The following is a 24,854-nucleotide window of genomic DNA, read 5'->3' as shown; positions in this document are numbered from 1 at the left end:
AAGAAGTTTTCAAGCTATTCTTATTCAATGATTGCAATGTTTCAGAGGTAAACAAGAAACCAAATATTTTCTGGTAACCCTGATATTGGTCAAATCTTCTTGTAAGTGAGAGAATTGCTTGATCAACAATACGTAAAAAATAGTTGACTCTGAATGATTCCTCTACAGATTGTGTGGCAACATTTGCATCATTTGGGTTCTCATCAAAATGTCTCTTTCTTTTAATTTCTCGTCTTTTACGAAATGTAAGATTTTGGAAGAATCAAACAGCTGGCAGAAATCAAAATTCAAAGTAAAGGGCTCACAAGATTACTAGGTATTGACGCGACGACGCTTAAAAAACGAAGATCGGGAGATCGGCCTGAACTTTCCTTGCCTTTCAGGTGATTTAGTTCAGGTCCTCCCTGTCGGCTATTGTCCGGCCGTTCCTGCTGCTCCTGTCCTCTTGAATCCTGAAAAGGACCTACAACGTTAGAAGTTGGAACAGAATCATGAGATTTGTGAGGAAGTAAAGGAAGGATCGGAGGAACCCTAACCTGCCGCCAGTGCCAGACAAATAGACGAAGGGACACCTCGTCGCTTCGCTCATGTCGATGACGATCGATCGCTGATTTTTTTTCTTTTTCGTCGGATCGATCCTATCGTTGAATGAGGCGCAGACTAGTCGGGGCTGCTCCAGGTCCAGCACACCAGGCCAAGAGGCCCAAAAGGTTACATTTTTTTAGCTTAGTATATATCCAGTTGGGTATAAATTTGGAAGCCCCTGAAGCGAGGGGGCCCTGTGCAAGCGCACAGGTAGCACACCCTTAGGCTCGGGCCTGCGGGAGAGGACGAAAAAAACTAGACGAAAAAAACCGGATGAAAGTGGTGGGACTATTCAATCAACTCGTCCATTAAAAATAGAGAGGAGTAGATATTATCTCTTCCGTTGCAAGCACGGGCATATGTGCAGTTATTGTTATGGAAGGAAGTTTTTTTTAATAATCGAAGTTGAAAGTTCAAAACTGAAAAAAGCAAAACTAGGAAGTGGGTGTTCCCGTGCTTCCGGATCCGGGGGAGGGCGCCCCCTCCCCACGACTCCAGAAATGCAGGACCTCCTTTCCCTCCTCGCCGTGCTCCGGCGCCGCCGCCGGGGGTGGAGAGAGACGGGGAGCCAGGACTTTCGGCTGCCTCGCTGGTAAGGCCTCCTCCTCCGCAAAGGTGGCTTGGCAGTTGGCCCCGTACCGTAGCCGACCGCTGATTGGATCTGCCCTTGCACGGCTCCCTCCGCCGGCCGGCCGTCTCATTCCGTTCGATTTGCTTATCGCGCTGACCGTGACCGGTGGCCGCCGGAGGCCAGGCTCATCTGCGCCTCCTACCACTGCAACGTCCGCAAAATCAACAGTAAGAACCCACACTATACACCTCTCTCTGTCTCTGGTTCCCCTTTCCGGCGTCTCGTGCCCATCTGCTCGCGTGCTCCCCGTCTGCCGCTTACGATTTGGTACTGCAGAGGGTGTCTAATCGTGGGTTTTCTTAAGTATCAATGTCGATTTCTTTCTTATTTGATGGAATTGCAGTATACCACGTTCTTGCCATGATATCCGACTAAAAGTGTCCCCTTTTTTGTGTCTGTCAACTGCAGAGATTGCAGAGGAGCTGGACGTGCAGGGGCACGGGATCCCGGTGACGGTGGCCACCTACATGGGCATGAACGCCCTCCATGCTGCCTGTGGCCTAGGCAGGCTGCCGGAGAGCTTTCTGTTGAATCCAGAGATAAATACCATGGTGGTAAAAGGGAAACCTAAGCTTGACAAATATTCTTGCCGCCATAAATTTAAATGACCCTGATCTAATTTGCTTCTCATGTTAACCAGCATCTGCATATTGATCAGTCTAAAGAAAATTTTAAACACAGTTCATATTAATTCAGGTTTCTGTTTCTCACATATGTAAGAATAAATATTCCATGTGTCAGCATGTTGGTACCAATTTCTTCAGGCATTGTTTATACCCTGTTATCCTGTGGATCTAGTTGCAGGATATCATTTTCATATGCTATTTCGTTGTAGCCATTGAAACTAGTTTCCCAAAAATGTCTGTTTAGTTAGTATGTTAACCGCCTTTTTATGCAAATCTCTTGGGATAGCTATTTGATACACTAGTACATTGTTCTAGCTGTCTGAAGTAGTTTTTTTTGTTCTTTTGAACCACGCATGAGGGCTGCATGTGAATATATAGATAGAAAAAAAGAGTGATGACCATTACAAATGTCCGGAAAAAAGAAAAGAACTAAAAGAATGCTCCGAGAGCCAAAGAAAGCGCAGCCAATTACAACTGAAAAAACACGCACAAAGTCTGTCTACATCTATCTGAAGTTTGATCTTCATGCTGTTACTCACCGTCTTCATCGTTTTGCCTCTTCCTCGATTTTGTCCAGAACCTGCTGTATGGGAGTTTGTGTTTTCAAAAACTCTTTTGTTCCTTTCTTTCCAAATCGATCAGACGGCCAAGATTGCCAAAGAATTAAAAGCTTTCCATTGATCAGCCGTTAGAAGTAGTTTCCCCTCATATAACTGTCATAACTGTTTATTTAGTATGGCTACCGTCTTATCATGACTGGTCATGGTCATTATTTTTTGCCATATGTTTATTGAGGGAAACGTGGACCAACAGTATTGTTTTCCCCTTCTAGCTATTGAAACTTTTTTGCCCCAAATTTTTCTCACGTACTATTAATAATGTTACGATCTTTTGTTCGCCTTCTTTTTCTCCAGGTCAATCTGAAATAATGAAGTTTTCCGTTTCTAAAGAAGCTGATCTTAATGCAATATCAGATCTTGGGACACCACTCACTCTTGCTGCTCTTAAAGGTCATGCTAGTACTCTCAAGATCCTCTTCCAGCACAATGCATACGTACTTCTAAAATCTGTTGCTAAAATGTTGTCTTATAACTCCAGTTCTCTCTTTGGCTGGTTTTTTTCTACGTTTAATTGTTTCCTCCTGTATTTGAGGGCCTTTTTGTGTTGGTGATTTGACTTAGTTAGGAAATTTGATTTAGTTACTTACCTGTTTGTTTGGCATCCACACTTGTGGGAAGATTCTTTTGCATAAGCTTGTTTTCTTGAGAACCGCCCTTTAAGGCACTTTATTCATCATTTGGTGGTTTACATCAGATTGCACCGGGGCGATAAAAAAAATCAGGGATTACATCAAACGAGGCTACACTCGAAACACAAGATAGACCCTCCTTTGCACACCTATGAGCAGCCTCGTTGGCTTCTCTTCGAGTGTATACAATTTCAAGTCCCTGGAAGTTCAAGAGATGAGATTGAATCTCTCTGAGAACATGGCCTCCAGCAGAGCGGAAATTGCCAATCCTCCATTCATCCTTCACTGTCTGGCAGTCCGTTCCAATTAAAACATTTTGTCATCCCTTCTCCCTTGCTAGCAGGACTGCTTCCTGACTGTGAGGAGCTCAATACTGAAAGGGTCTGCCACCCCCTGGAAATTTGGTACATCTAGCCGGAATGAACTCCCCCAAATGATTCCAGGCGACAACCCCTGTCGCTGCCATCCTTCGAGCAACATCAGTGGCGCCATCAGTATTCACCTTGATGCATCCCTCATCCGGTACACGCCATCTTGCTCGAGGTTTTGTCGTGTAGGCTTGTCCACTGCATGGAACACGCAATGCTTGAATGAGCTCCTGTACTAGTTCCCTGGACCGAACGGGCTGGAATTATAAAGCTATTATAAATCTCCTCATGTGTATACTTGTTCCTGCTGTTCCAAATTACCCATATATCCGAGACAGCGACCACCGCTCTATCTTTACTGATGAAGGAGAGATCAAGCAGATCTCTTGACCATGTCAGCGGATGCAGCTGTGGTAGTTTCAGATCAAAGAAATCTGCAGCCTCCCTCCAGAACAGCAAAGCATGCTCGCACTTGATTAACGCATGGAACAGTGACTCATTATCATGTCCACACATTGGGCACACTTCAACATCACTAACATGTGGCCTGTGGGACTCACCAAGTGATGGCAGGAAACCCTTTAGCACCCACCACCAGAAGGCTCTTATTTTTGGCTGGACCTTTAATTTCCAAAGAGCTTTCCATATGTCCTGGCCTTCAGATGAACTACTTGGTTGGTCCGACACACTTCCTTGCTTCTCCATCAACAACTGATGCGCTGAACGTACAGTAAACATCCCTGACTGCTCACAGCCCCAGGCACAAAAGTCCTCCATAGAAAATCTCGACCTTGGCAAATTTAGAATGCCATCAGCGTCCAAGGCAATAAACATCTTCTTCACATCCCCGTTCCACACACCTGTCTCGGAAATAAGATCCGCTACAAGCTGCACTGGTTCCCCTGCAAGTCTGCATATTGGTCTCATAGTAGGCATACCTTGTATCCAATTGCATAAGCTTGTTGTTGTTTCGCCTTTTCCCCTTTGTGCCATGTCTTTGTTAATTTGGTTAGATGAATGCTATGGTTTGCATTAATCTTGTCTAGAAAATTGTTTATTTTCTACATGTTGAATATCGCTTTGCTAAAGCTTCCCTCGTTCCTCAACAGTTTGGTGGATTGCCAATAGAGCTGGCTGCTGAGTATGGCACATGGGAAGATGTTGAGATTCTCTTTCCTTTCACCTCTCCCATTTCAACTGCGACAAATTGGCGCATTGATGGAATCGCTAGTCATGTGAAGATGGAAATCAATCATCTTGAGGTATGTCACTGTAGCAAAGCCCACTGCAATTTTGGTTCATGTTAACTCTCTGAGCAAATGTCAGCTTTAATGTTAAACTAAAACCTGATAGATCAAGAAATGCCTGAGTACAATTTTCTACTCCAGACCCATCAAATGTGCTCGAGTATAATTTTCCTTGCGCCTGCTTTGATGTCTATTCTCTGGTCATGAAAACTCATTTATTTGAGTGGTGCTTCATCAAGTATGATATGTTGAAATCAATAGGTGTACCTACTAATTTTCTTGAATAGCTCTCTCCATTTTACTTGAAGTGAGAACTGGAATTTCAAATGTTGCATTGATTAAAACTGTATACAAGTGTTTATCACATTCCTTTTTTAGTCAAACAGCGTGGCCCGAAAGGCCAGACCTGAAACAGGTTCTAGCAAAAGAGGCGTTACAGCTCAAAACTACCCAGAGTGAAACGACATGTCTCATACAGTTTTAGGACAAGGACTAAAAGTTCTATAAGCATCTTAACAAAAGGGAGCACCACAAACACACACTTGTTACAAGACTGGAGTTGTTTTAATCTTCTCCACTTGAGTCGCGCTTCTTGCAGGAAACCTCCAGGGCTAACTAAGGAAGAGGGTACATCTTGCTAGGGTAGGGATTGCATTAACATACTGCTAGTTATACTGTGCAGCAATGCGAGGTTTGCGAGGACCACGGCGGAGAGTCAAATTCTGATTAGCGGCAACTGGCAGGTGATCAGCAGTCTCGCGGATAGCATCCTGGCGTGCGGTAATGAGGAAATCACGCACGTGCTGCGCTGACACAAAGAAGGAGTGCGGGCCGTTGAAGCCGCCATGAAGGATGCCGATGACTTGGCCAGAGAGGTTGAGGAGGGGGCCACCGGACGAGCCCATGGTGCTTCCAATCTGCGCTTCCAGGAGTTGCATGTCGTACCCGGGCACATTCTTGCTGATGTTTCCCACGAATCTGGTCAGGCCTTGATATCCCTGGTAGTGAGTGTGGACAAGGTCATCGGGCCAGGAGAGCAGCATGCAAGGGCCGGTTGTATCCAGATCTGTGCTGATCTCCAGGGTCGGGTGCGGCGTTTCACACACCACCGTCTGCCGCCGTCTGTTTATGCCCCTCCCCACTGTCCTGAACCTCAGTGCAATGTCGCCAACATCTGCCCTCAGCATCAGCAGGTCCTTGGCGCAGTCAATCGAGGAGATCACCGCCGGGAAGTAGGCTCCATCTTCCTCTCTCCTCGCCCCTCTGCGGATGCAGTCCTCCTCAGCGTGGCTGCAGTAGACGTAGACGTGTAGAGCTTCCTCAGGGTGGCCTTGTGCACCGGCTGCGCGGGCGAACGGTACATGTGCTCCACGATATGCGCCGTTGTGGCGATGAGGATCTGGCCCTCCTCGACGACGGCGGACGCGAAGCCGGTGGCGCAGTGGGATGGAGCGTCGCAGGCTTGGGTCAGGGCGTCTCCCTCCTTGCTCCCAGCTTTCGTGGCGATCTCCAGGATGGACTCCTTTACCTTCTCCCCCGGCTTGGGCTGGAACTCGACGAAGAAGATAGACGCCTTGGATGCGTTGAACACCTGCCTCCAGTCAGGCGCGGCATTGGCCGCCGGAGCTGCCATGGCCAGATCTAATCGACCTTTTCTGCCGCCGTACGTCGCTGGACCTTGTCGGATCCGACGGGAAGGGGATGAGACGGCCACGATCCGGTCTTCGCCGCCAGCGGCAGCTGCGAGTGCGCCGGCGGCGAGGTTGGGAGCAGGCTTGGAATCGATCCGCCGCCGCCTCACGGCCTGCCGGATGTGAGGGAGAGACGCGGGGCGCTGTGGCTCGATTTGGACGAACGACTCGTTACGGATCTGGGCCGAATATTCCTTCGGTGGGAACGAGAATGAGGCCTGTGTACTGTACCAAACACAAGAATGAGGCCTGTGTACTGTACCAAACAAATATGTACCGACTCGTTACATATTTCATCCTCTGGATCCATACAAACCACGTAAAATAAACCTACGTGCTACAACACCCTAGTTACGATTCGTCGTCGGAGATCTCCACGGCGTCGGTGCCGGGTGGACGGGCACGTAGGAGGGCTCCGGCTCCTCCTCCTCCTCATCCATATACGCGAGCATCTCGTTGACTTCCGCGGCGTGCTCCGCCTACACCTCCTGCCGATGAGGGCGTCTGGCATCCGCATCCGACTTCGGCTGGAGGTAATCGAGGATCGCCTACTGCTCTGCCTGCAGATCCGCGTCCCCCACATCCTCCTTCGGATCCACCGCGTCCGGATGTAGCCTCACGGCGGTTCGGGCTTCGCGCCTTTCCCAAATCTGCTCAAGGGGCTGCAGCCGGCCCTTCGGCGTTAGTTATGGGTAGCTCCTTACCTGGCGGCGTGGGGGCATGCCTATTAGTTGTGGCGGCCAACAAGTGGAAAGTGGCGGCGGCGGCGGATGGGAGGAGGGAAATGTACACAGGTAGGGTTTCAGTGTCGGCGATCGGCTTAAATAGCTGGGCTAGGCACTACGCGGCCCGCCGAAGCGGCGCCACGCGACGCCATCGGTCCGACGGAGGAGACAAGCTTCGGACCATCGGGTTTCCGAGTGTTTCCTATGGGACCCCATATTTAGTCTGATGTGGCGGACGCGCCCAGGCGCTCCCATATCCGCCCCCAGATTTGGGCTGGATATGAGGGGTGCCAATCAGCCCGGGCGTTTGAGACCCGTTTCAGGAGCCCGTCTGGGTCATTTTTTCGTGACCGCTCACTGCCCTGGCCGTCCGCCCAGACGTTTAAGGCGGGTTTGGGCACCTAGCTCTTAGCTACAAAATAGATGAGATAGCGCAACAAAGGGGAACACACACACAAGAAAAATCTACCAGATAAGCTCTAACGTTAGGTAAACGATTCCTGCAGGCAACCGGCTAGGAATTGCGCCCGTTGCCTCGGCGCGCTCTACTGCACATGGGCCCACATGGGCGCTCGGCCTACCCATGCGCAAGTGTCATCCCTCCGTGACCTTAGGGCAACTCTGACGGATGGAGCCAAATGGACATGCAAAGTGCCGGTTTTTGTCCGTTTGGGTCGGCCAGGAGGACAGCAAAGTCCAGCCGTGCCTTTCGACTCATAAATGCGCCCAACGCGCCGGGACGCATTTCAAATGTTGCTGCTCTGACTGTTGCTACTCAGGCTGCATGAACACCGACTGGGGCATATGCACGACACCAACTTGGGCGTGCACGGGAGCATGGACGTCCATGACCATGAGTGCCCCACCAGTGCCACCATTGGCCACGACTCCTGCTCCGTCTCGGGCGCGGGCGGGGTGCGACGACTTGTACTCCGGCCGATCCGGCCAGCACCAGTGGCAGACCAGGCCACATGATGAGCTCATTGAGCCGTCTTCGATGGCCTTCCTGTAGGCCTCGTCGGCCTCCTCCTCCACCGTCAGCCGTGGTGTCGGAGCGCACGTGGGGAGCACGGGGCGCTGGCACACGAACCAAGAATCGGTTGTGCTCATTGGTGAACATCGTGTCCCAGTGCATGGAGTCCACCGTGAACACTGGATCATCGCGGTGATCAGCTAGGAGCTGAGCGCGACGGCGGTAGATCTTCGCCTCTCGTGCGTGACTTGTGGCCCGCACGCGCGGCACTGGAGCCCTATCTAGGTTCAAATGGCAGCCGTGCGGCAGGTTAATGTCCGTCCAGGGCATGGGGATGGCGTTCTCCTAGTAGTGCCGACACCGGTGGACGGGCATGTAGGTGCGGTCTCGCGCCGACGACGCATGCCTAGGCGGCGTCACGGGGAAGGTCGCTGCGCGGCGTCGCCCTGAGGAGTAGCCTGCCTTGTGGTCGTGCGCTTCCACGACATGGTGGGCGGCGGCAATGGCTAGGGTTGGGTTGGCTGTCGGTCGGCTGGGGCAGAGAGAGGGAGAAGATTGGGCGCAGTGGCCGCACACACGCATTTAAAAGGACTGACACATGGTAGTTGGGTGGCTAGCAAGTGGGGCCGGGGTGGACACCAAGCGGACAAGCAGCGCATCCGTGTGGACGCAAACCCGACCCATAAGCAGACGGATACAAAATGGGTTTGCGTCCGTGCATTGGGCCGTCATTTCTGCCCACGCGAACACAAACGGACGAAATACGTCCATGCTTTGGAGTATCCCTTATCCTCCCACGCCATCAATGGCAAGGTCTCGGCCATGCGAGTCCCGCTCTTGCGCAACTAGTGCTATTTTTGGAAAGCGGGCTGCAGGGGGAGACGGCGACGGGGGTAAGCCACTATAATGAAGCTTCAAATGGAAGTTTTGAGGAACATTCAACAACCTTCATTAGACGGGGGTAAGCCACTATAATGAAGTTGTCTCGTTGTTTGAGTGAATATATGAGTTGTTTAAGAAGGTTTCAGTTTATTTATAAATGACCTGGACCAAGCTTTCATCTCCACTTTAAGTTTCTTTAATTTTTTGAAGTCACCCAATAAAACTTACTCTCATCTAAAGCAAACCAGGCAACCCTTTTTGTTTTTATATTATATCACATGATAGTGCTTTTCATGTTAGTCACTTAGTCTGCTTCTGATTTTGAGCATTGTAAACTTTGCAATACTGATGCATATAGTCAATACATATTATTGACCTGATAGTCCAAAGATTCACCATTTTCCAAAGGAGTGCCCACACAATTGTATGTATTTTAACTATTTTTAATCACTAGCAACTGATATATCATGGTTGGAACTGTAGATCACAGAGGTTGATCATACTTGACCAATTCTGCATAAGTGAATACAAAAGAAGTGATTCCAGCAAACATGAAAGTGTGGAGTATGAACTTATGTTCAGCGGATGGTCTCAAGTTCAACCTATCATAGGTTTCAAGTTCAAACTAACAAAAAAGAGGAAATATTCACTCCTGGAAATGGGTGTCACTGATCTGGGAACCTTCATGTCAGTACACTATGCTTCTACCCTAACAAAGATTTTCTAATGCATTTGAACATGTTCCGAGATTGTTTGATGCTTCTGAGCTGTGAAGTTTTAAACACTTCATATGTTCTACTGATTCAGAAAGTTACTACTATATGCAAGCGACTCTGATTTAGGACTAGTTTACGAGAAATATGTGCTGCTAATAGGTCGGATAAGAAGCAGGTATTATTTATTGTGAATTGATATTCCCCTCTCCTAAATGATTTTTCTTAACTTTGCATTGGTTCTACCTTCTGTAACTTCTATTTTTACATGACAGCAAATTAAAGCACTTCTTGAAAATGTTGGATCTTCAATGCGTCCTGATCATTGTGATTAGTTTGGACACAGTGGTCTTGAGGCTCAATCTCGAAATGCTGATAGATCAGTTGTCACTCATTTTTTGCAAGCACATCCGACAGACTATGCAACCAAGAAATTACAGGTTAGCAGATTTTATTGGTTCTTGTCCAACAAGACTCTTCTTGACTGTAATAGACATACTTCCATTTTAAATGCATGATAACTGCAACGTCAGTAAGTCAATAGCTTGTTTGTTCTGGACTGTTACAGGAGATGATCCGTCTGATGAAGAAGAGAAATCTCCCTGCAGCTTTCAAATGTTACTGGAATTACCAAAAATTTGATTCTCTTTCAAATGATAACTTGTATTACAAGATGGTTATCCATGTGCACAAGGATTCTGCTTTTAGACGTTATCAGCAAGAGACGAGGTAAGATTTTGCCATAGTTTATCTCTCATCTCCCTTCGCCATTTATGATTATATACGCATACTGACTATTTGCTCTGCTTCCCTATACAACAAGTTCCTGTCTACCATGGTCATTTTCCTATACTACTAATGGCTTCTTAGTTCCCACACCCGCCTTGTAATATGAAATGGAGAAAGTGTCTCATTAGCTTTCTCTTTTTGATATTTATTTATTAGTTCTCATGAATCCTGCATTTTTATTTCTAGGAAAAATCAAGAGTTGTGGCCACTGTACAGAGGTAAGATGAACATTTTGTTTCATAAAACTCCCACCTCTTTTGACAACTAATTCTCAGCTCTTGCAATTAATACCTGTACCGATGCACCTTTGACTGACCTATGTTTCATGGTTAGGTTTCTTCATTGATGTAAACCTGTTCAAGGCTGCTGAACTTTCCAAAGACAGTAACGCTGTACCAGAAAATATCAATGGACTTCCGAATTCAAGATCGTCAACTAAGGATGGTCTGGTTGATGAGGATTCAAATTTGATGGTTAAACTAAAATTCCTGGCCTAAAAGGTACTTTGCCATTGTTTTCAGCTTATTTTGACACTTTGCTCGGTGGTCACTTGTTGAAATATGAATACTATGCTCTTTACCCTGGATTGGTGTATCTCATTCTGCTTGTAACAGATTGTTCCGTCTGATCGCTTCAGGGATTTAGTTTTGTTCTGCCTTGCCATCTCATTACATCTTGAATGGGAAACAGTAAAAACATTGTCACCTTTAGTTAGCCAATTAAGCCTTGGTCGCTAGGGGAACATGATCGCCTCGCTTGATAGTCTTTCCTCCATGGAAGAAGACAGAGACTAGATTACATCCTCCAGTCATTCTCCGTTATAAGACAGAGTTTTTAATTAGCTCAGAATTCGGTTCAGGATCTCTCATCCACAATGTTTTCATAACGTAATGCTGTTTTTGATCTTACCTTGAACTTGGTGTTCTATATGTATTAAGATTGCACAGTAGTGGTCTTACTGTGGTCTGTAGAGAGTCACTCTCGTATTGCCAAAAATCTATCTAATCAAACCTTGATGTTTTTTTATTTGTGTAGACACTTGGCTGCTGCTAGCCTTCATGGATGAGTATATGGAATTAACCCTTGCACGCCAATTACAGATCAAGTTCGGCGTAATCCTTTTTTCTGTCAGACAAGAACTTCAAATTATGGTGCCTTTGGACCGTAGAAGCAACTTAGCTTAGAGCATAACATGCATGTTAGAGCAGAACCTGTTATTGGCTACTGATTTTGAGTTTTGTGAAACTCACATCCTGTCTGTATGCAAGTGTGGCAGCTGTGGATGATGGATTGAAATGTGTAATTATGCTAGACTGAAATGTTTGGACCGTAGCAGCCACATAGCTCGGGATGATGAAGTGTTCAAAAAGCCAAGCGCGAAGAACTGTAACTGAGTTTTCAGGCAGTCTCCTCTGTGGCTCCAGGCGTTTTAAGGAATCATACCATACTGTTGGAAAGCCATTGTGTGCTCAAACTCAAACTTTGCACCATTGTGTGAATTATCATGGATGAGTTCATCACCACCACTCTGCTCCGTCCATCATATGTTGAACCATTGTGGGAAGCAAGCATGTCAGATTCCCTTGCCCATGAGTCCTGCGACATTGCAGAATGGTGGCCATGGCCAGGCCCAGGCATCTCCATGCAATTCTGCGGAGTCTACAGAATGCCGCTGAACTCCTTGTATGGCCCAGAAGACTTACTGACCAAGATTACGGTGAAGCATAGATATTACGCAGAACCAGTAGTAAGTTCCAGCAGAAGATCAATTCAACTTCCTGCAGTTGACGGAAATGAAATGGGCTGATAAGAAAATGCAGCCAAGTTTAAAATCTAAGTATTATTTTTTACTACGGGATGTCATATGGCATACTGGTGCCGAAAGGAATTACAAGTATTTGTAAAACAGTTGGACAAAAGATCTTCGCAGCACTCTAAACATGAAAAGTTTGGCAAAAAAAAAAAAGAACTGCGTGATCTGCACTGGCAGCAGTAGCAAACAGAGGCCAGTCTTCACAAGTTGGATATTAAAACTGAGGTTCAGGCCCGGTTTTCGCATGGACGTCCATTGGCTACTTCAATGCCTCCTTCTCTTCTTAGCGTAGTCCGGGTCAAATGGAATCCATGTAAACAATTTGCAACATGAACAGTTGCCCCTGAGTCAATCCACCAAGTAGTTTTTGAAAACTGTGTGTACAAGGATTCATTAACTAAGGAAACAATGTTGTTACCTTGCTTTACCATTAAGGACTTCAGCCAAACAGGGCAGTCTTTCTTGTAATGCCCGGTCTGCTTACAGTGGAGACAAGTGTCTTTGTCCACTGGGAAAGACTGTTGCTGACGCTGATGCTGATAGGGAGCTTTTCCTTGTGGCTTTGAAGGAGAGCTTTTGTTGTTTTGATTGTAGTTCTTTTTCTTATGATTCTTCACATAGTTGAGTGTTCCACCATGTGAAGCTTTTAGTCTGTCCTCTTCTTGGACACACATAGCAATTGTCTTTTCTATGTCTCATGTTCCAGGTGACATATTATAATTCACAACAAAAGTTTCAAACTCCTTTGGCAGTGAAGCCATGACAAGGTGGACCAAGAGCTTTGGTTTGATCTCCAGATCCTCATCCATAGGCCTTAACTTTGCTGCCATATTGCTCATCCTCAGGATGTGCTCTCTTATTCCACCACCTGTGTATTGTTCTGTCACAAGTTGTTTTAACACCTGGGTGGCATATATCTTTGAAGAGCCAGTGAACTGGCTCTTTATCTTTGTCAGCAACTCCGCTGCTGAAGTGCACTCTGCAATAGAGCCCACAATGGTGCTCTCAATTGTATTCTTTATAAAGGCCATGCATTTTTTATTTGCATTGACCCACTTTTGGTTCGCTATGATGTAGGACATCTCCAAAGGAGCATAATCCCCTCTCCTTTTAGCCCATGCAACATCATCCTCGGTAGTCTCTCTTACTGGCTCTGTAGGTCTGACCGGCTGTGGTTCATCCAGAACCCAGTCCAGATCAGCACAAACAAATGCCAGTTCAACTTTCTTCCTCCAATCAGTGTGGTTGTCACCTCTGAGTGTCGAAACTTCTTTTAGGCAACTCATCAAGTGAAAGCCTCCTGAAATCACAATTTAAGTGACATCAATATAACAACCATATGCATTAATCTAACGTTGGTCAAATTAAACATATAATTGTCTATGCAATTAAATCTATATTACCGTTGGGCAAAATACTAGAAATAAATGCACCTTTAAATTTCAATAATAAAACATGATCATGTTATTAACAACGTTGGTTATAAAAATAACATAATCATATTAATTCGAATAATCACTTTAATGTGCTCTATAAAAAATAATTCTCTCTAAACTTTATCTCTTTATAAAAGCACACTATTAAATATTTACGCAGCGGAAAACATGAAAATAAATTCCTGAACTTTTAATTCTTTTCTGAAAATTTCAATTTTATTTTCAGAGACTTCTCTATTTTTCTTTTTCAGAAACTTTGCAACTTTTTCTTTCCTATTTTCTGAACATAATTTTTGTTGGAAAAATAATGCACAGAAAGGACTATTTAAAATCTGCCCAAAACTGGACAAAACCTTGAAGAAGAAAAAAATGAAAATAAATTCCTGAACTTTTAATTCTTTTCTGAAAATTTCAATTTTATTTTCAGAGACTTCTCTATTTTTCTTTTTCAGAAACTTTGCAACTTTTTCTTTCCTATTTTCTGAACATAATTTTTGTTGGAAAAATAATGCACAGAAAGGACTATTTAAAATCTGCCCAAAACTGGACAAAACCTTGAAGAAGAAAAAAATGAAAACGGGCAGCTCCAGCAGAACTCGGCCTCGCGCGGGAGGCCCGCAGCGGCCCAAGGCCTGCGCCTCCGCGCGCTCGAGCGAGCCGGCCTGGTCCGCTGGATCTGGCGGCCCAGCAACCCAGCTGGCACGCTCCCTTTCTGGCCCAGCGGCCTGGGGCGGGGCTAGGGTTTCACGGTGGCCGTCGATCTGAATCCGACGGTCGCCCTTGCTTTTCGCCAGATCAAAACCAATCGATGCGGTGGGGGGCGAGGGGAACCCTAATCCTTTCCTCCCCCGCGCACCCCTCGCACCCCTCTCGCTCGCTGTCCCGACTGAGTCGAGCCACCATGCCGCGGCACGAGGCCGGCCGCTGGCGACGAGCGCCACTGCGCCACGATGCGCGAGCCTGCCCTTTCCCCCCTCCTTTCCTTTTACAAAGAGAGAGGGACGCTCGTGGCCACCTCTACTCTCCTTGTCTCGCTCCCGACTGCGCCGTTGCTTTTGACGCCGGTCGCCGGCAGCCGGAGACGGGGTTGAGCTCCGCCTTTCCCTGGCGAGCTCTTCTCCATTCCCCCTTTCCTCCCTTCTACCCCCCTTCAATCTACTACTTCTCCTTGTGCAGCAACAGAGAGAGAGATGATGCAGGTTTCGATGCAGTGCCGTGGCCATCCCCTTCGCCGGCTACACGTCCGCCTTGCGATGAGCGCGCCGCAGTCGAGCGGTTTGGCTGCGGTGCCTACTTTGAGGTTTTTCTTTGCCCCGTGAGGGGTGGTACCTTCGTCCGATGCCTCGGCTTGCTGATGCGCGTCGAGATCGAGAGAGTCAGCGCGGCCTTACGGCGGCACTCTTTGCCGGCGAGGCCTGAGGCCCTCTCCGGTGGTCTTTGCCCTGTTCTAGGGTTCTTTTGGGGGTAGGGATCTCTTTTTCTTTTCTGTTTTATCAGTTTACCGAAAAACAACTAACCAAGATGGCCTGATACCATTGATAGACCCACTTGGATCGTGTAGGCTAGATCTTTCCGGTAACCTACCTTCCTTAGGTGCGGAAGAGCTTGATCCAGAGCCGGCCATGGTGATGTAGAGGCCGGTGATCGCAGAGAAATCAGGATGGAGAGGTGGCAGTGGTGCTTCCCGTGAGCACTGCGATTGCCCTAGATCGGAAGGGGATATCGGTGGGAAGTCTGGCGGCGCGGTGAACCTCGTACCGTGCGCCCCGGCCCCCACCTCTTTATATATCGCAGGTCACAGGGGCCCACCAACCATAGAACGGTTGGGCGCCCCCGATCAGGGCGCGAATAGATCAGGGCCCGATGGGCCGTTGAGCCCACTCGGTGGAGAGATCAACCTAACAGGTAAATGCCCCCCTCCCCACGTTTCCCCCATTCTTTTTCTCAGCTTTAATTTCCCCATTCATTGTTCATTTCCAACCTGATCTTAATTTTCTTTATGTAGATCGTCTAGCTGACCTGTTCACTATGGATCACTACTGGCACCAACCATCTTCCTGCCTGCGCAAGGACCGTCGTCTCCTTCCCATCCGTGAACTCGCAAGAGATGCAGTGCTTTCTGCTGCAAAATCACTACTGGCACCAACCATCTTTTTCTCAGACTTTCATGATAGTTGATCTCTCAAAAATGTTTTCCTCAACATCAGTTCTTTCGAAAATATAGTGTCATAACCTTTGCCACTATCTATTTTAGGTCATTGTTCATTTGCAGGACAACACAACTACACTAGGCCACCTCATCTATCTTCAAGAGCATTATGAATTTGCTATCTATGAGGTTCAAGTGGACAAACCAGCTCATCTACCCACTTTTAATGAACATGTGCATTCTGGTCAAGATGTTTTCCGCCTTGGAAGAGATGCAAATCTGGATATAAAGATAACACATGGTAATTTGGCCTATGACATTCCATCTCGGTATGAGAGATGCCACTACATGTATTTTCTTCGTGATGCATCTAGTCTCAGGCCCTGTTTGGTTCAGCTTTTATTGACGGATTCTGCTGCCGCGCAGCAGAATCTGAACCAAAGGGCGAATCCAGCAGAACCCGATTCCAGAATCCGCTGCCAAAATCTGAACCAAAAGCGGAAGCAGCCCAGGACATGCTTTCCAAAATCTGATTCCGCTGCGGGCCAAAATCTAAAAAAGCTGTATCAGCTGGTTTGTCAAATGACCTACATCTTTTTTACATCAGATTTTCCACAGTTGTTTTTCCATAGCAGATTTTTTCACAGCAGCTTTTAGAAATTCACAACCGAACCAAACAGGGCCTCAAACTGGTACGTTACATCTCAAATTTATGTTTTGCATCTCCATCTTATTTCCTTCTCACTACAAATCGTAATATTCGTCACTAATACAATGCTATAGTTACATGATGATGGAGGGCCAATCATTGATTTAGAAGGGAAGATTGTGGGTCTAGTGAACAACCAAATTAATGAGACATTTGTACCTTCGTCAATATTGCACAAGTGCTTGGATTTTTGGAGAAGGTTCAAGTCTGTATTCCCCCCTCTGAATTATTTGTTAGTAACATGTGTGATACCTATGTCTCATAAAGATATTAATGTTATGATGTTCTTTCTTAAATTTGTATGATATTGATTTGATACTCATTTTATTTGATATAGTTGTATGCCTCGCCTCCACCTTGGAATGACATTTAGTCCAATCAAGTTTTTAGATCCTATTTGTTTTGAGAGGATGACTCGCAAGCATAACATCAACTCTGGTCTTATTGTTGAGCAGGTATATGTATGGTGATTTTTATATAATTTTGACTTTAATTTTTGCTAACAGTTTATTTTAAAATTATTTGCCATATGCATATTATGAAGTAATCGTGCTAACTGAAAATTAGGTGTCAAAAGAATCACATGCTGAGAAAATTGGAATTCGCAAGGGTGATGTCATTGGAAGTTTTAATGGAAAGCACATTTCTACTACAATTGAGGTTTGTGTATTTTGTATTTGTTGAATTTTTAGTTTTTTGCTACAACTAGGTTTAGTTACTTTCTAATCCACCTTAGATTAATCTCACACATGCTATAATAGGTACCTAGTAATTTTGTAATTCTAATTAAATAATTTGAACAATGGTGCCCTAGTTGAAGTACATTAATTCATGGCTGAATGGATCAGCTTTCTACATGGATGGTTATTCTCATCAATTGGATCAGGACACAACCATTGGTCAACACCGTGGTGCTTGGCATTTTAGCATTGAGATTTTCCGGACTAAATCCCACTACAAAGTCCAAGTAGCTTGCTGACCCAATAGTAGGTGTGATCGAGGGCATGATAGTCCATAAAGAAACTTCTAAGCCATCTTGCTTCTTGACCAAAAGGACCGAGAGGAAAATTCATACCTAATCTAGCATATCAGCGCATTGCCACTCAATCTCACCTTTTGATGTGTCTGCGATATGGACGGACCACAACTGGAGCCACCCCTGGAAGGAGGTGAATGCGGTGATCACATCACTACTCTAGCAGCGTGTTTGGTTCAGGGGAATTAGAGATGGGGAATGGGAGTTGAGGGGTAAGGAGATTAAAAATCCACTGTTTGATTAGAGGGAATGGGAGTTTAAGTGGGAAGGGGACTGGGAGTTGGGGAAGCCAATTCCCACCGATTTTTTCCCAGGGGGTACCCTGTTAATTCGTGAGGAGAGTTTTATCCCACGCCAATTCCCATCATATGCCAAACAAGGGAATGGGAGTAAAAATCTACTTCCCATGCCTAATCCCTTCATAAACACCCTTGTACAAACTCCCATTCCCTTGCCCAAGTGTTTACCAAACAGGCTGTCGCAGCTTGATGATCATGCTCTCAAAATTCTGTAGCGAGGTTGTTAGGCGGTAATATGCGCGGCTCGACGATATGGTGAGCTTGGTGAAGTCCAACAGATGGGTCTCAACAAGCCCCTAGCCATTGCACACCGAGCACCATGTCGTAACTCTACAAAGGAAAGGCTTAGCAGCAGACTATGAATGATTGTGTACCCACTAAGACGTCAAGGCCATGACAGATCCCATGGTTGATGTCCTTGTTGCCATTGGCCACATCCACATGTATGCTTGCATGTTGGGAAAGCTCCACGGCGGTATGCATGGTGGCTTGGTATGATATGAAATTTTGGGAGGAGCTAGAGTTAACAAGATCAATGAGGACGATTCCTCACATGACAACTGCCTACTACATCGTCGAGATTTTGTGGATGGGTGACCTCCACATCCACATCCACATCCTCCTTGGTAGAGTCGCCATTGTCCCTCTCAGCCACACAAATAAAAAGTTTCTTACAACAGTAACCAGGTGTGAACTTGTGAGTCGCAACTCGCAGTTGAAGCAAAGCTTTGGCACAACGGTCATCCATCTCCACTGTTGAGAGGCGCCTGAAGGGCCTTCTGCCTAGGGTGTCCTGCGGGATTCCTAAGGTATCTGTAGTGCAACATTGGCATGAGCAGTAAGGACCAGGGTAGATGTGTAAGTGGGTCGAGAGGGTGGATGTGGCAGTAACCGGCGCACCCTAGTCCTTGTCCTCTGTCTTGTCATGGTCTATAAATGCCCGTACATAGTATGTCGCCCCTTCTAGTGTCGTCAGGTACATGAATTGTACATCTGTACGCAATGGCTTACAGAGCCCTGTGATGTAAAACTCTACTTGCGCCTCGGTTAGACCCTCACACCGACACACCAATGTGAGGAATTATTCCTCATACTTGTCGATGGTTCCTGGCTAGAGGAGCTTCAACTCGCCCGATTTCGGTGTTTTGGATTTTTGAACCAAAATGATTGTTAAGTTGTCCGTCGAAAGTCATGGTGGCACGCCTTCCGTGTGCCAGAGGCGGCGGTGCCATAGTGGGGCCCTCCTGGTCAGGTGGTATGATGCTAGCCATGTTTTGCGGTGTTTCGGAGTACCCTGCCCTTCGAAACACTACTCGACTCGAGTCAGCAAGTAAGCACATATTCTGAGCAATCCTTTTTTTTAACAAAGAGAGGCACCAACAGGTGCCAATATATTCAGCTCAAATTCAGTGTACATCATGATTACAAAAACTGCTTTCAAGAAAGAGAGAATTAGACTGCAGAATCTGAGAAAGAAGAGCTGAATAGAAGTCGGAGAAGACAGGAAGGGAGCAGAATCCCTTCAGATGAACCACATGACTAAACATAAGAAGGCAGCCTAAAGAAGAAGATGACATGAACTGCCCTTCTGCTACTCAAAGTGCAAGATACACCATGGAAACAACAGCAAAAGCAACTGGACCAACAACTTCAGAGTGAAATTGGGCTCCAATAGCTTCCATCAAGTTCTGAAGAAGAGTCCAGCCGAGCTCCAAAATCATTGGCTTAGTCTGCAGATTCACCAACAAGTCTCCTTGCGCCTGAAGAAGTCCATCCCTGCAACTGAAATACTACAAGAACAAATGAAGCAGAGTATCTTGAACAGAGAAGAACAAAGAAGCAAATAGCTAGTAACAATGCACTATGTGAATCTTAATACCAGGAATTTGGAAATTAGAAAGAAGGGATACAACATTGCAGGAATTAGAAGAGTGATTACGAGCAAAGCAACAAATCTGAGTATCCCTATTCGCTGTGAAAACCTGGTGAGCAAGGTTATGGGCAACTCCATTAACTTCTCTAGCAATATGAAACACTTTAGGATTAAGAGCTACAGAATGTTTGAAAAAATGGCAAGATCCTTTCTGATATTCCAAGGAATAGAGGGATCTAAGGTGTTGGCCAAAGCAGCACATTTAGCAAGAGTAAGACAGTCATTCAGAAAAGTAGCATGCATAATATTGAGCCGAGAGGCTATATTAGCAGCAGAAGCAAGAGCAATAGATTCAGCCTGCAAAGGAGTGGATGTAGAGGAAGCGGAGGCCTGAATTTGAATATTAATTTCTCCCTGCTCCGAGGGGAGAGAAATATAGATACCAACACCTGTAGCCACATCACCTGGAGGAAGGCCAGGAACTTTTTTTGTTCTGAAAGCTGCATCAGAGTAAATTTTTGGACCAACAACTAAAAGATCAGACCTGAGAGAATTACCTGGCAAGGGGAGTTGATTGCTAGCAGGAATGTGTTGAACCTGTTGATTCTTGATAGAAAGACCAGAAAGAACATCATGAGGCTCCAAATTTAAAGCACCAGCCGCAATGCTAACTTGATAAGGAAGAGCTTTGTTTCTATCAAAAAGAAAATCATTTCTTGCTTTCCAAAGGCTCACAAAAAATTTAGGATATTCGGGATGGAGCCATGTGGGTGATTCCTTTGAATGAAAGCAATAAGCACTGAATGCATTGTAGTATGGCCTTGGGTTAAAACATCAACTTTGAGAAACCAGGGAGAAGAAAACCAGGCCGCACGAGCAAAGTGACAAAGGAAAAATAGATGAAACTCATCCTCCGGTTGACCACATCGACAACACATTTGAGAAATATGAATTGAGAAACGACCAGCTCGCATACCCGTAGGCAAAACTTTTCTTAAAAGTCTCCATGCAAAAGTTTGCACCCTAGGAAGCAAATTCTTTTGTTTCCAAAATATTGTAAGCAGATTTTTCAAATCCAAAGGTACAACAGTAGGGGCATGTCTAGGATTAGCATGAATATCTTGTAAACACAATTTATAAGCAGATTTGGAGGAACAAATACCATTTGGAGTAAGATCCCAACACAACAAATCTGGAATTTCGTCATCAACAATATCAGTATGAACAATAATGGAAGCCAAAGGTTGCTGAAAAATCAAGAAAATGAGAGTTTGATTCCAAATCCTTTGACCTGGAAGCCAGAGATCCTTAACCAAGGCCGGGTACACAAAACCAGCATGTTGAGGAATGAGATGCTCATGAATGGAACTCCAATTATTACACCAAGGAGTTCTCCAAATAGAAATGTTACCTTGCGTTATTTGATAGAATGAATGAGTTTTAAGCTTAGGTAACATTTTAAGAATGGAAGCCCAGAAAGCAGATTTAGGAGGAGTAGTAGTGGCAGTCCAAATGGAAGCATTAGGAAAATATTTAGCTTTAAGCACAAGATACAAATGAGAAGAAGGGTCTTTAGCTAACCTCCAAGCAGCAGATAAAATCAGACTTTCATTGATGGCCTTCAAGTTCCTAACACCTAGACCTCCTTCATCTTTGGAGTTGCAAATGTCTTTCCATGCTCTAAGACAAAGACTCTTTGTAGAGTCATTTTGTCGAACACCTGTCCACCAAAAATTCCTAATAATAGCTGTAAGCTTAGTAATCAATTTCTTAGTGAACAAGATATTAGCCATATAGTAGACAGGAATGGCCGAGAAAACCGAACGAATCAGCTCAAGATGGGCAGCATGAGAAAGCAAGTTGGCTTTATAACAAGGCAATTTTTGCAAGAATTTGTCCAGAACAAAATTATAAGCAAGAACTCTGTTTTTAGCAGGAAGAATCAACGGATGACCAAGATGAGTAAAATTTGCATCCAAAGAAGAAACAGGGAAAATCTGCTTGATGTCTTGCATAGCAATAGGAGAAACATGAGAGCTGAAAAGAATAGCAGATTTAGACCAGTTTGGAGTTTGACCAGAAATACCACAAAATTGGTTTATAAGATTAGCCATAGTGTGAGCTTCCTGCAAAGTGGCCTGTCCACAAACCAATAAGTCATCTGCAAATAAAAGAGAGTGAATGGAGGGGCAATTTGGTCCAAGAGAGATACCCTGTAATTGATGAGCAGCAAGAGCGTCATTAAGGGCAGTGGAGAGTTCATTGATAGCAATAACAAATAAATAAGGAGACATAGGACAACCTTGACGAATACCCCTAGAATTGTTTAATTTTTGAGAAGGCTGCCCATTAATGACAACAGAAAACACGTAGGCAAGGAGATGCAAGCATGAACTAAATTTATGAAATGACCATGCAACCCTTTCCGAGAAAGAGCAGAAACAATAAAACTCCATTCAAGACGATCAAAGGCTTTAGCAAGATCTATTTTAAGCATGAAAGCATTCCCAACTTGCCAACTTGGGATCCCCCTATGAGTCATCATCTTTGTCGCTGACCTTGGCCGCGAGGCCCTGATCATCCTTCCCATCGTTGATGGAAGACTGCTGGTGCCATCTTGCCGCAGCTTGCTGATGGATAGGCTTTTTGCTAGCTTTGCTCCCGATTGCTAGAAGTATCTTCCTTCATGCCCTTCAGTGCCCCATCGATGGCTTCTTTAGAAAATGAGCCATGGCTTTGATCATCTTTAGAAAAGGTGGGCGAGAAGATTGGTGGAGGTGAACCTTCATTTTCTGGTTTTCTTTATAGCTAGACCGATCGATGCCTGTTAGGGCTTACATGGCCGTCCAATATTTTTTTCTCGAATACGCACGAGTGTGCGTATCATATATTCTGGAAGAAAGGGAAGACTCTCTCAACGGTGCAATGTTACAGAGTTGATTACATGTTGCAACAATGCCACATCCACCATGTCATCTACTGTGCATACAGTTACTCGCTAAGTGCCCACGGTGCCATGGCCACGAAGAACCCTTCGGTTGTCCAATATATGGACTACATATACTTGATCCCCAAGTTGGATCAGACCCATTCCTAACAAAACTCTGATTCTTTCCTATATTAACAATTTTAGAAGTCTCAGGCCGCAGGCTCTGCCCTAGCCCTGCGCACATAATGATGGCCCCACCTGGTCGACCATGACAAGTGTATGTTTTGTAATTGGCACATATGTACCCTGTAGCTAAGATTTATAAAGAGTATATAGTACCTAGGATGTTTTCTAGTTGGCACATATGCAATTGTACTTGTAGCTAGAGTCTGGTATATGCACGATTAATTCAATAAAGGAGCATGGTCCTATATATGCATTAAGAGGCAATAGGATACTCCGTTGATAATGACAAGTGTATACATAATTGTTGTTCATTTGGTAGCATATGGAGTATGATCTTTTAAAGGGAGTATATAAAATTGTTCATTTGATATTACAGCGTATAGAGTATGGATTATAGTATGCTATTTTAGTGGAGATGCTTTTGATTGAAATATCTTCAGAGTTGTAGCCATTGTATATTTCAAAAATCACAGAACAAGGATATTTTAGTGGAGGTGCTTTTTTCATATGAAATATCTTTAGAGTTGTAGCCATTATGTATTTCAAAAATCACAGAACAAGAAAGAATCTCGTGTGAGGGAGAGGTGTGAGGGTGAGTGCACCTGGTTGTAGGGTGTATTTTCCATATTTTTTATGTGACACTCTTGACTTTTGTGATTTTGCCAGTTGGAAAGCATGTTGATAGACATATGCTGGGATCATTTTGATCAAGCTAAGAATTTGAATAATGAAAAAGATATTTCGGTAAGTAAACTCTATGTTGTAACTACGATTCATGCCCACCATAGCACTACTAAAAATGTATTTTAGTACATTTAATTCCATGGATTTCTTTACAGGTGAAAATATTTGATGCTATCAAACTTTGTCCGAGAACTAGAAACCTGATTGCAATTGTATCGGATCATGGAGAGAACATTGCAAAAGGTAAACATCTCCTTATTATAAATCATATTTCTGCAGGAGCCAAAGATACATCTACTCTAAGTGTGATGTTTTTATTTGTGTAGGTTCTTACCCTATCATGGGGTGAAGAAGCCCTTATGATTCTTGATTCTTGAGCTGGGCCTGAGGTAAATATCTTCCATTTTAAGATAGTTTACATTTAGCACGTTAACTCAAATTCAAAAGTCGTAGAGGAGATTGTCAGGTGTGGTAAACAACTTCATGAAGAAACCAATTGTTATTTCTCTTATCTCATTTTGTTTGCATTGCAAAAAACACACTATTTTGGTCTCCAAAGGTCTATCATATCTAACCGAACTTTGTGTTTTTTTATTTGTGTAGGCACCTGCCCACTGCTGGCCTTCATGGATGAGTCGACCGAATTAACCCTGCATGCCCATTGCAAATTCATTTTCGGCATAATCTCTACGTTGTGTATTCTTGGAAAAAAAACTTCAAATTATGGGTACCTTTGGACCGTAGAAGCAGCTTAAGCTTAGAGCATAACATGCATGTTAGAGTAGAACTTATTATTGACTACTACTTATTTCGAGTCTTGTGAAACTCACATCATGTCTGTGTGCAAGTGTAGCAGCCGTGGATGATGAATTGAATGGGCAATTATGCTGGAGTGTAATGTTTGGACCGTAGAAGCATCATATATGGCTTAGGCAGAACATATATGTTATTGGCTACTAATTGTTCCATTGCCAGCTCATCCCCTTTAATTTGCTGTGCAGGGTAAAAAGGGAAGAAGAATACCCACCATGTACCAATGTATACTTTCACTCTATAGTGGCAGTTACTTCAAAATACTGTGCTCAAATCACAAGCTTTTACACATATAGTAATTGCATTTTATCTTTACAAAAGATTCCATCTTTACCACCTATCACCCCCACCACCTACATTTTGTATTACATTTCCTGCTATACCCCCTCTCCTGTATCAAATGGCAACTTCAAGCTACAACCCCATGCTCTTGCAGGCATGTTATTAT

General features: G+C 44.9%; 1 pseudogene; it reads left to right on the top strand.

The window, feature by feature from the left end:
- Positions 1 to 15,082: 15,082 nt before the first annotated feature.
- On the top strand, positions 15,083 to 23,970 carry LOC123106241 (probable periplasmic serine endoprotease DegP-like; annotated as a pseudogene).
- The last annotated feature ends 884 nt before the right edge of the window (positions 23,971 to 24,854 follow it).

This window comes from Triticum aestivum, chromosome 5A (genome assembly GCF_018294505.1).
Source record: "Triticum aestivum cultivar Chinese Spring chromosome 5A, IWGSC CS RefSeq v2.1, whole genome shotgun sequence".
Taxonomy (NCBI): Eukaryota; Viridiplantae; Streptophyta; class Magnoliopsida; order Poales; family Poaceae; genus Triticum; species Triticum aestivum.
The sequence above is the reverse complement of the archived record's forward strand: the minus strand, read 5'-3'. Positions and strand labels throughout refer to the sequence as shown.